The 10,016-nt window shown below is 36.8% G+C and overlaps 1 long non-coding RNA gene and 1 pseudogene across 1 annotated transcript; one reads left to right on the top strand and one right to left on the bottom strand.

Moving 5' to 3' along the window:
• Positions 1-418: 418 nt before the first annotated feature.
• Positions 419-1,552, bottom strand: LOC115997889. The gene is made up of 2 exons (XR_004093803.1): positions 805-1,552; positions 419-718 (listed from the first exon to the last, which is right to left on the bottom strand). It is a non-coding gene; the product is annotated as an uncharacterized LOC115997889 (long non-coding RNA).
• A 1,146-nt stretch (positions 1,553-2,698) lies between these two features.
• On the top strand, positions 2,699-3,811 carry LOC115997881 (annotated as a pseudogene).
• Positions 3,812-10,016: the final 6,205 nt, after the last annotated feature.

Below are 10,016 nucleotides of genomic sequence, written 5' to 3'. Positions count from 1 at the left end.
GCTGGCGCTTAGGTCCGATTTTTGCAACACTAATTTTTAGTCAAAATACATTTTTTGGATTTTTAATTTTCTCGCATTTATCTTTTCTCTCAAGAAAAAAATAAAGTCATAGGAAAATATTCATTATAGTCTTTACCGCCACCGTCATTACTGCCACTACCACCAACACACTACTACCATTATCACCACAACAACTGCCGTCGCCGCCACCACACCACCAATACGACTTATTATTATTATTATTATTATTATTATTATATGTTCATTTTCAAGAAAATGAACCATAGACAAAATATAATTTCTTAACTTTCAACCAAACAGAAAAAATAGTTTTCTGACCTTTAGCCAAACATTAAAAAATGAAACAGCTTTTTGGAAAATGAGTCATTTCCTGGAAAGTATTTTCCAAGTTTTCAAATGGACCGTAAAAGTATTACATTTTTTTCTCGAAAGTAATACACTTTATCTTATATGTAACAAACATTTTATTTCTAATTAGTATTAAAATTTTCAGTATAAGTATTACATTTTGATCTTAACCGAACCCGTCTCACGAATTAGGATACACCCGTCTGCCATCCTTGTATCCTCCATAGATTATGAGTTCCCTTAAAGATTTTTGATTTGAGAACTTGTGAATTCCTTGTAACTCCTTTCTCTGTTCCCAAACTTTACTCCTGCGATTATTTGAGCTGTCCATGCGAGCTAACTACTTTCTCTATTTTTACAAGAAAAATATTACATAGACTCCCAAGTTATACTCCCTACTCGTAAAACTCTTTCTACAAATAGTAGTTGTCTTACCCCGTGAAGAATATGCATGGCACAATGCACCTTGAAGTACTTGGAGAAGACGTTGTACGGAGTAATTTCTTCTAACCGTAAAAGGCTGCTTACATCTTCTTCCCCTTTTTGTATCATTAATAGCATCAACTTTTTGGTGAAGCCTGATCAATCCCTGTGTTAGAGAGTATCTAATTTCTGGATTACAGCGATTAGTTTGGTATCTGCCTTGATAATCTTCTTTTTTTGCAAGCAGCCTTGATAATCTTCTAATTTCCGCTAAGTCTGGTCTGATTCTCAGTGATAGTTTTCATTCCCTTCCATCTGATTAGGCACAAAAATTAATTATCTTCCACATTTTAATTTGCTTGATGTCGCTAAGAACTTGTGGTCTAGTGGTACCCGATTACATTCTCATATAAAAGGGGTGGATTCGAGCCTGATACTGCATTGTAATATAGTCAGTAATACTCAAAAAAAAATAAAAATTGCTCAATGTCTCTTCTATACACTACAAAGTGTTAGCAATTTCTTCTCTGTGAGAATCAAAATTAATGGTCTAATAAGCAGAAATCAATGTAATTGTTGAGGTAGTTTCATCATTGGATTTCTTCAAATTTTTCTTCTTCTCTCATCTGAAAATTCCTTCACCCACGGCCACCCCTTATCTCCTCCAAAAACTCAACTCTTGCTGCTGGTTAAAGAAATCCGAGTGTGCTCCTTGCCTCCTACATCTACATGAGGGTATACGAAACTCTAAGACTATCCATATAATCGTTATACCCTGCACCACGGTGCACATAGCAATGTGCACCACGTACGTAAACGACGTCGTTTCGATGTTAGTGGACGCGGACGCGAATGACTCCAGGAATTCATTATCTATAATACACATAATTATTATCTAGAATACACAGAACGTTTGCCTATAATACACAGAATGTTTATCTAGAATACACAGAATATTAACACAAAATACGCAGATGTTAGTGGACGCGGACGCGAATAACTCCAGTGAATTCATTATTTATAATACACATAATCATTATCTAGAATACACAGAACGTTTGCCTAGAATACACAGAATGTTTGCCAAGAATACACAGAATATTGACACAAAATACACAGAACTCATCCTCCTAAACGTTCGAATGCACAAACACACCACAACATGTGTTACTAACATGAATACACAGAACGGTTGCCTAGAATACACAGAATGATTGCCTGGAATACACATAATATTAACATAAATACAGAGATCGGCCGAAACGGGAAACGTGATTTCCAAAAAAAAACAGACGATTAGTTTACAATGCTCAAAACGACATCGTTTACGTACGTGGTGCACATTGCTATGTGCACCGTGGTGCACGGTATAATTTGCCTATCCTTATCTAGACCTGTCAAAATGGGCCCAACAGCGAGTTGGGCCCGTTTAACCCCCGCATTTTAGACGGGCTTAACTGAAAAAATCTCAACCCGGTCCATTTTTTACTCGACCCGTATAAATCATGTGGGAATATGGGTTGGCCAACTCGTATTCTCACCCCCACGGCCCCACTCTCAAATTTATTGTGTAAATGGGGTATTGTATTAATATTTTAAAGGAATAAGGGCCAAATTGGCCACTGAACGTAACGCAATAGTGCAATCAGACCACTGGACCTATAAAACGTTCAATTACCCCACTCAACAGCCCAAATGCCTCCAATTTCACCGCATAGCCGGTTCCCATCCCTTTCTTTCGGTTGATTGCTGACCAGGCTGATGACATGGCATTAATAATTGTTTTTTGTTTATTTTCCTTAGTTTTTGTTGCTTCCAACGTGTAAGAACACAGATCCAAATACCACATATTTGGTACGGGTCGGCCGGACGTCGTCCAATTGGAACTCCGGCAACAGCAACCTCCAGCACCACCATGCATCTGACAAAAAATATTGCAAATCTTCGCTACGAGGAGATGGTGGATTTCAAGGAGAAGGTGGTGACGGTGGCGGGCAGCGCGAAGGAGCTCACAGTGGAGGAGCGCAACCTGCTCTCCGTCGCGTACAAAATGTGATCGGCGCTCGGCGCGCCTCGTGGCGCATCATCTCCTCCATTGAGCAGAAGGAGGAGATCCGTGGCAACGAGGACCATGTGGCATCAATCAAGGAGTACAGATCTAAGATCGAAGCAGAACTGACATCGATCTGCAAAGGCATCCTCAATCTCCTCGATTCTACTCTCATCGACTCCGCTTCTTCCAGCGACTCTAAGATCTTCTATTTGAAAATGAAGGGAGATTATCACCGCTACTTGGCTGAGTTACCGGAGCCGATAGGAAAGAGGCCGCGAAGAACACTCTCTCCGCTTACAAAGCGGCTCAGGTACGATTTCGACTCATTCGATTATATTCTAAACTTGTGCAAATGCCGTTGTAGAATCTCGCATTGTTTTCAAAATGTAACATTGAAATCTTATTACCGAATTGATTGTGCTGGTTTTGTAGGACATTGTCGTTGCAGAACTAGCTCCCACGCATCCAATCAGACTTGGCTTGGCTCTCAACTTCTCTGTATTCTACTACGAGATCTTAAATTCTCCTGATCGCGCTTGTAATCTGGCCAAATAGGTGAACAAACTTCTCAACAGTTATTACCTTTAATCTGCTTTGCAATGTCAAACCCGATTTAAGTAGTATCTGATATTGTTGGGTTCAATTGATTGCGTTGACTATGAGCAGGCCTTTGATGAAGCCATTGCCGAGCTTGATACTCTTGGAGAGGAGTCCTATAAGGATAGCACTCTGCTTGATACTCTTGGAGAGGAGTCCTATAAGGATAGCACTCTTATTATGCAGCTCCTTCGTGTTAATCTCACTCTGCTAACAGCAAACTCCGAGTCGAGTAACAGCAAACAGCAACCTCCACCACCATAGTGCATCTGCTAACAGCAAACTCCGAGCCAGAATAACAGCAACGGCGCCGGCGACGCCGATAAGAATGGCAACTCCAAGAGCTCTGCTAAAGACAACGTCGTTGCAGACGAGCTTGTAACACTCCTCGGGCCGGCTTACCGTACATCCTGAGGAGTCTGGCTTGCCGTACAACCCAAGGTGTTACCGCCACACCCAAAACAAGTTCTATCATCCCCTTGACAGACCCCGCTTCAGGTGCACAGGCTAAAAGAAACTTACTCAACACACACAGTCACTCATTTTGAAATAACATACAAGATATATATATATATATATAAATATTTACAAAGTAAGTACCGGAAATTTTGCCTAACGGCCAACATAAGTTTAAAGCCCTACATGTCCCCACTAACCAAGATCAGTCACTCCCCTGGCTACAAAATATATTTACACAAAAGGAATAAACCCCTACAGACCTTCTGTGCATCCTGCTTACACGATCTGGAGATACGTCGGACCCGTAAACTCACCCCAGACAAGATGCCATTCCCCTTCGTACCATGTGATATGGTCTAGGAACCGGGAAGCGACTATGACCATAGACCACTCCTCCCAACTCTCGGGAGGACTCGGGTCCCAAGGGTAAGGATAATAAACTATAAACTCTAGGGGGTTACTTCCTACCAGCACCTCGATGGGGTAAAAACCAAAAGTGGCCTGTACGTCAGGACCCTCAGGAATAGGAAGAACACTATTTACTGTCGGTGAGCTATTGGGAGCTGTAGGAGCATAGCCAGGCGCATAAGGGTCGGCGCCACTCATCTGCTGTACAAAAACGTCGTAGTCCATGCCACGACCTACACCTTCCGACGAACTAGGGGAGTTCGTCGGACTGCAAGAACTAACGCTGAACTCCATCTGAAAGCAACACATTGAAGTGTAGTTAGCGCGACGGCTAAGCAAGGAGATCCGTGGATCGCCCAAACTTAAATAAAGGTTTTCTAAAACATATATTTTTGATTAAAGTATAACAACACAGTGAAACATATACGTACGTAGAAGAAATCATATCACTTAGTCAAATTGGACTTCTCTTACAAATAGGAAATAATATTTTCCTCCAGTCAAACCTGTAGTTATTCAAACTAGTTTTCAACCGTTCCTCTCAAGGAGCTTTCCATCAATTTCCATCTCATCTCCGCTACAGAGTAGCCATATCTCCTTACAAAAATTCACTTAGTTTCTTCTTCGAAAGTGTGAGGCCTTTGGAGCACTCTAATTGTCTCCCTCTTTGACCACTTGGATCATTGATCGGGGTAGTGGTCGTNTCATTTCCCACTTATATAATAATATTTAAGGGTGGATTAAAGTGACAAGTGTCACCATCCTAGAAATCTTGGGAAAAAAATATCTTAACATGGACTGTTTGGGGTTAAAACAGATGAAATTTCGGTAGGAAATAATTTAAATAGAATATTCTTGAAACTAAAATTTTATTCCGGTCAAAAGCTCCAATTTGGGCTAGGTTCGGTACACCGCAGAATCTTCGCGATGTACGATCAAAAATAAATTTTTGCTGCTATGGGCTAATTTAATTCAATAGGAAATTCAAAAATAATGGTATGGTGTCTAGAAATCTCTTTTCTAGGACAAACGAGTCCAAATACTAGTTCCTAAATTTAAATTTTTTTTTTTTACGGTTCGTGACCGGCACGAACGATCACAGCTTGATAACAACTATATTTCCTTATAAAAATCCTTTTGACGCATCGGTCACTCATCTCAGGTATGTCTTAGCTTAAAACATATTTCTCGAACCTTAATCTGATCCGGAAATGACGAGGGGTTACAGAGCTGCCTAAGCGGAAATTTAAGTATATTCCGGTAATTTTCTGGCAATTCAGTTTTAGTTCCAAACTCTACCTGTGTATAGTGTGCCGCCATGGCCGTGCTGCTCAATTTTAGCAGATGCACAGTGTGCCGCCATGGCCGTGCTGCTCAATTTGGAGGCAAAGAAAAACTAAGAAATTGAACGCTTTTCATCAGATGCACAGTGGTGGTGGAGGTTGCTGTTGCCGGAGCAATTCAACCATTAAGGCGCAGGAACTCCTAAAAGCAACAAAAACTAAAAAAAATAAACAAAAAACAATTATTAATGCCATGTCATCAGCCTGGTCAGCAATCAACCGGAAGAAAGGGATGGGAACCGGCTATGCGGTGAAATTGGAGGCATTTGGGCTGTTGAGTGGGGTAATTGAACGTTTTTTAGGTCCAGTGGTCTGATTGCACTATCGCGTTACGTTTAGTGGCCAATTTGGCCCTTATTCCTATTTTAAAATATTATTGCTAATAAAATTTGAACTATTATTGACCTTTCATAGAACTTACCACTATTGAAACCAACTATGCAAAGGATACTTATTAAACATATTTATATATGTATATATTTATTTAGATCATTCACAAGCATTATATATAATTTATTTATATTAAATTTATTACAAGTATTAATTAATACAATTAATTGTATATTTATATAAATATTAATATCAAGTTTATCTATAAAATTAAAATCTAATTATATATGTGTGTATTAGTGTATATATGTATATACTATATAGTGTGTGTGTATATATAAACATACATGGTGTTTGTTCAAAAGGTTTAATGTGCTTGGTTAGAAATGATGTTAGTTTTTAATTTAGAGGTTATGGGTTTGATTCTTAACGTATACAAAAAAAAAACAAAAAAAAAACAAAAAAAAAAAAACAAAACAATATTAATTCAAAAAATAAAATAAAAAGATTAATGGGATGGCCCGTTTAGCCCGTCAACCCGGCCTACACGGGTTGGGTTGGGCAAATCCCAACCCATGGAAAAACGGGCCGGTCCATTTTCGGATCAACACGAGACAGGCCAGCCCGTATGGGCCGGACTGGCTAGTTTTAACAACTTTATCCTTTAATTTTCCCTGCAATACTCCATCACTTCCAAAAGTGGATCATACTTCCACATCATCAAATTTACAATTCATTTAATATTCATACTATATCCCTATAAATCTAATTAACTTTAAAAAGTGGGCGCAAATTTCACATCAATTTAAAACATTAACTCAAATTTTTATTTTTTATTTTTTTAAAAAAAGTACTATACACAGCCTTTGCTGCCATTTTGCAGCAAAGGCTGCTATTAGCAAGTTTGCTAAAATAGCAAACTTGCTAATCTATGTGGCAAACTAAACAATAAACAAATAATTTTTTTTGGCCACCTCACCTAGCAAATGAACCACTTGCTGGGTTGAAGACAACCTAAGTATCACATCAATCCGCATTCGCAGAATGCTCTAATCATCATTTGGGCTATTATATTGTCTCAGGATCCTTCCTATGTGTACCCACGATAACCCTCACGGTCAGGAATGGAATTGATTTTAACCTTCTGACTAGTGATGGTCTTGGGTTGGAGTTTGAATCAGATTATTGTTGGTTGTCCCTGATAAATGCTTGAAAGGTTGAAATATGGCAAGTTTAATTTAAATGTTGAGAGTTTTGGTAACTTGGAAACACTTAAAAGAGAAGTTTTCATAGTAACTTATTTGTGAAGACTATGAGACTATTTGTATGAAATAGAAACGGGTTGAGTTTTGGTTAAGGGTTACTTGGGAAATTTTTGTTAAAGGTAAGGCATGGGAATGTTTGTATATAATCGCTGGGATTTTATCATGATTGATAATAAATGTAGATTTAATAAGGACAACACATTAATTGCACATCAACTAATAGGTTGCATCAGAAAATTCAGACTTAGAATTGTTCCTGCTCAAACCCAATTAGTAAAAATACTATGTAATTAAGTAACTTTAATTTCCAACAACTCTTCGAATTCTAATACTTTTCGCCTCAGTTCCCCATTAGTGCCATATTCATATGACTTTTTGGATTGAACTACCTTTTGGTGTCTCCTTACTTTGCATCTTCATACTACTATGCGACATATACCCTGAATAGCTAAATTTTAATTAGCTTCTTGCCTTAGCGTAACCATTCGGTATCAAACCACTTTGCAGCATAAACTCCTACTTTGCGGTTCTAGCTAACTTCTTTGAACAAATAACCTTGCGGTTGACCAAAATATCCTTCCAAAGATGAAATCGACTTTGCAACTTTTCGTATGACTTCTCGGAGTGAGCAACCTCATGGTTAATTGAGTTTACTTCTTGGACATGCATCTACCATGCGGTTCTTTAACTTAGTTCAATCATACCAAGTTCATGTCTTAACATAGCAAACCTTGTCTCACATAATAGCTTGATGAGAATATTTGCCAACTACATGTCTACATCTCTGTATTGACATACTCTAACTTAGTGTCAGTTTTTTCCATATGATCGCGTATAAAGTGATACTTGATGTCAATATGTTTGGTCCTTGAATGCAACACCGAATTATAAGTGATACCTATTGCGCTAGTGTTTTCAGATTTGATGTTTATCTCTGTATGTAGCTTCTACTCCATAATCTATGAGTTTTTACTTCATCCATAACACTTGAGCACAATAACTTCCGACAACAATATACTCAACTTTAGCAATACTTGTTGCGATTGAATATTGTTTCTTACTGAACCAAGAAACAAGTCTCCCTCTGAGAAATTAACAAGTATCTAATGTACTCTTGTGATTAATTTTGCAACCCACAAAGTCAACATCTGAGTATCCGATGAGTTTAAAGCTTCCACCTTTTAGGTACCACAAGCCTACGCCTTATGTTGCTTTCAAATACCTTAAAATCTTCTTAGCAATCGTAAGGTTACTTTCCTAAGGCTTTGCTTGGAACCTTATGCAAACACCTACTACATATGAAATATCTGGTTTGCTGGTCGTAAGGTATAACAATGACCCAATAATCCCTCTATACTTTGATTAGTCAATATCCTTGCACTCAATATCCAAATTCATCCTTAATGAGGTATTCATAGGTATATCCAAAGAGATTTGCCATCAATACTAAACTTCTTGATCAAATTCTTAGTGTATTTTTTTTGATTTATGAAAATACTCTCCTTACTTTGCTTTACATTACTTGTAAACCTAAGAAATAGTTGAGCTCTCACATCATGATCATCTCAAATTGAGACATAATAAGCTTTGAAAACTTCTTCATGATCATCTCAAATTGAGACATAATAAGCTTTGAAAACTTCTTGCATAGGTTAAGGTTTGTGCTTTCAAAGATTATATCATCTATGTATATTTTCACAAGCAATATATGGTCCTTATCATTAATCTGAAAGAGTGTTTTGTTTACTTGACCTTTCATAAACCAACAACGAATTAAGAACGTATAGAATGTATTATACCAAATTTTTTCCCTTTTAAAATGTTCTCATGATGATTAATGTTTATGAAACAAAATAGCAACTCTGGTAAATTTCTAACACATTCTTTCAAATGAAAATGATTTCTGAAAAATGAGTCATTTTTTAGAAAACAATTTCATTTCCTGTGTTTGGTTGTATTCTGGAAAGCTGTCTTTGTGGATTTGGTTCATTTTCTGAAAAATAAATAGAATTGTATAATTATATATTTTTATTATTTTATTTAAAATATAAAAACATATAAAATAGTATTACTTATTATTAAAAAAAAAATAAAGAGAGACAAAAAAAAAAAAAAAAAAAAACATTGTTGCCCTGGTTTCCGGTCCCTCGCACGAAAAAGTTTTCAGAAAATGACTTCCGAACTTTTTGTCCGGAAGTTATTTTCCAGAAAAAAGGAGTCATTTTTCATGGTCAACGATAATTATTTTCCGTAAATCGCATTTTCAGGACATTGCCAAACACCAAAAGCCCATAAAATAATTTTCAGAAATCATTTTCCATATTACCAAACACACCCTTATCGGAATTCAACTGTAAGTGACTTTCATATTGTATACTCAAACTTCAGTTTTACCAAATGTAGTCCACAATTATTTTTATTTTTTTTTAAAAAAAAACCTTAATTGCTCTAGCCAATAGAGTTTCGATCAGATGAGCACAGAAAATGGCAAACTTCTAACGTAATGAACACAGTTGCAAGCTCTACCAAAAATTCATAAACTTGGATTCCCAAGTCACTACTATAACACTATGTTTGGTTCACGGAATGAATTCATAAGAATAAAAGACATAAATACCGTAAGTTTGGTTCACGGAATGAATTCATAAGAATATATGTTTAAAAGACATAAATACCCTTATACAAAATATATAATAATAATAATAATAATAATAATAATAATAATAATAATTATTATTATTATTATTATTATTATTATTATTATTATTA

The sequence above is a fragment of the Ipomoea triloba genome, chromosome 12 (assembly GCF_003576645.1).
Source record: "Ipomoea triloba cultivar NCNSP0323 chromosome 12, ASM357664v1".
NCBI classification, from domain to species: Eukaryota; Viridiplantae; Streptophyta; class Magnoliopsida; order Solanales; family Convolvulaceae; genus Ipomoea; species Ipomoea triloba.
Note: the sequence above shows the minus strand (reverse complement) of the source record. Positions and strands in the feature narration are given on the sequence as shown.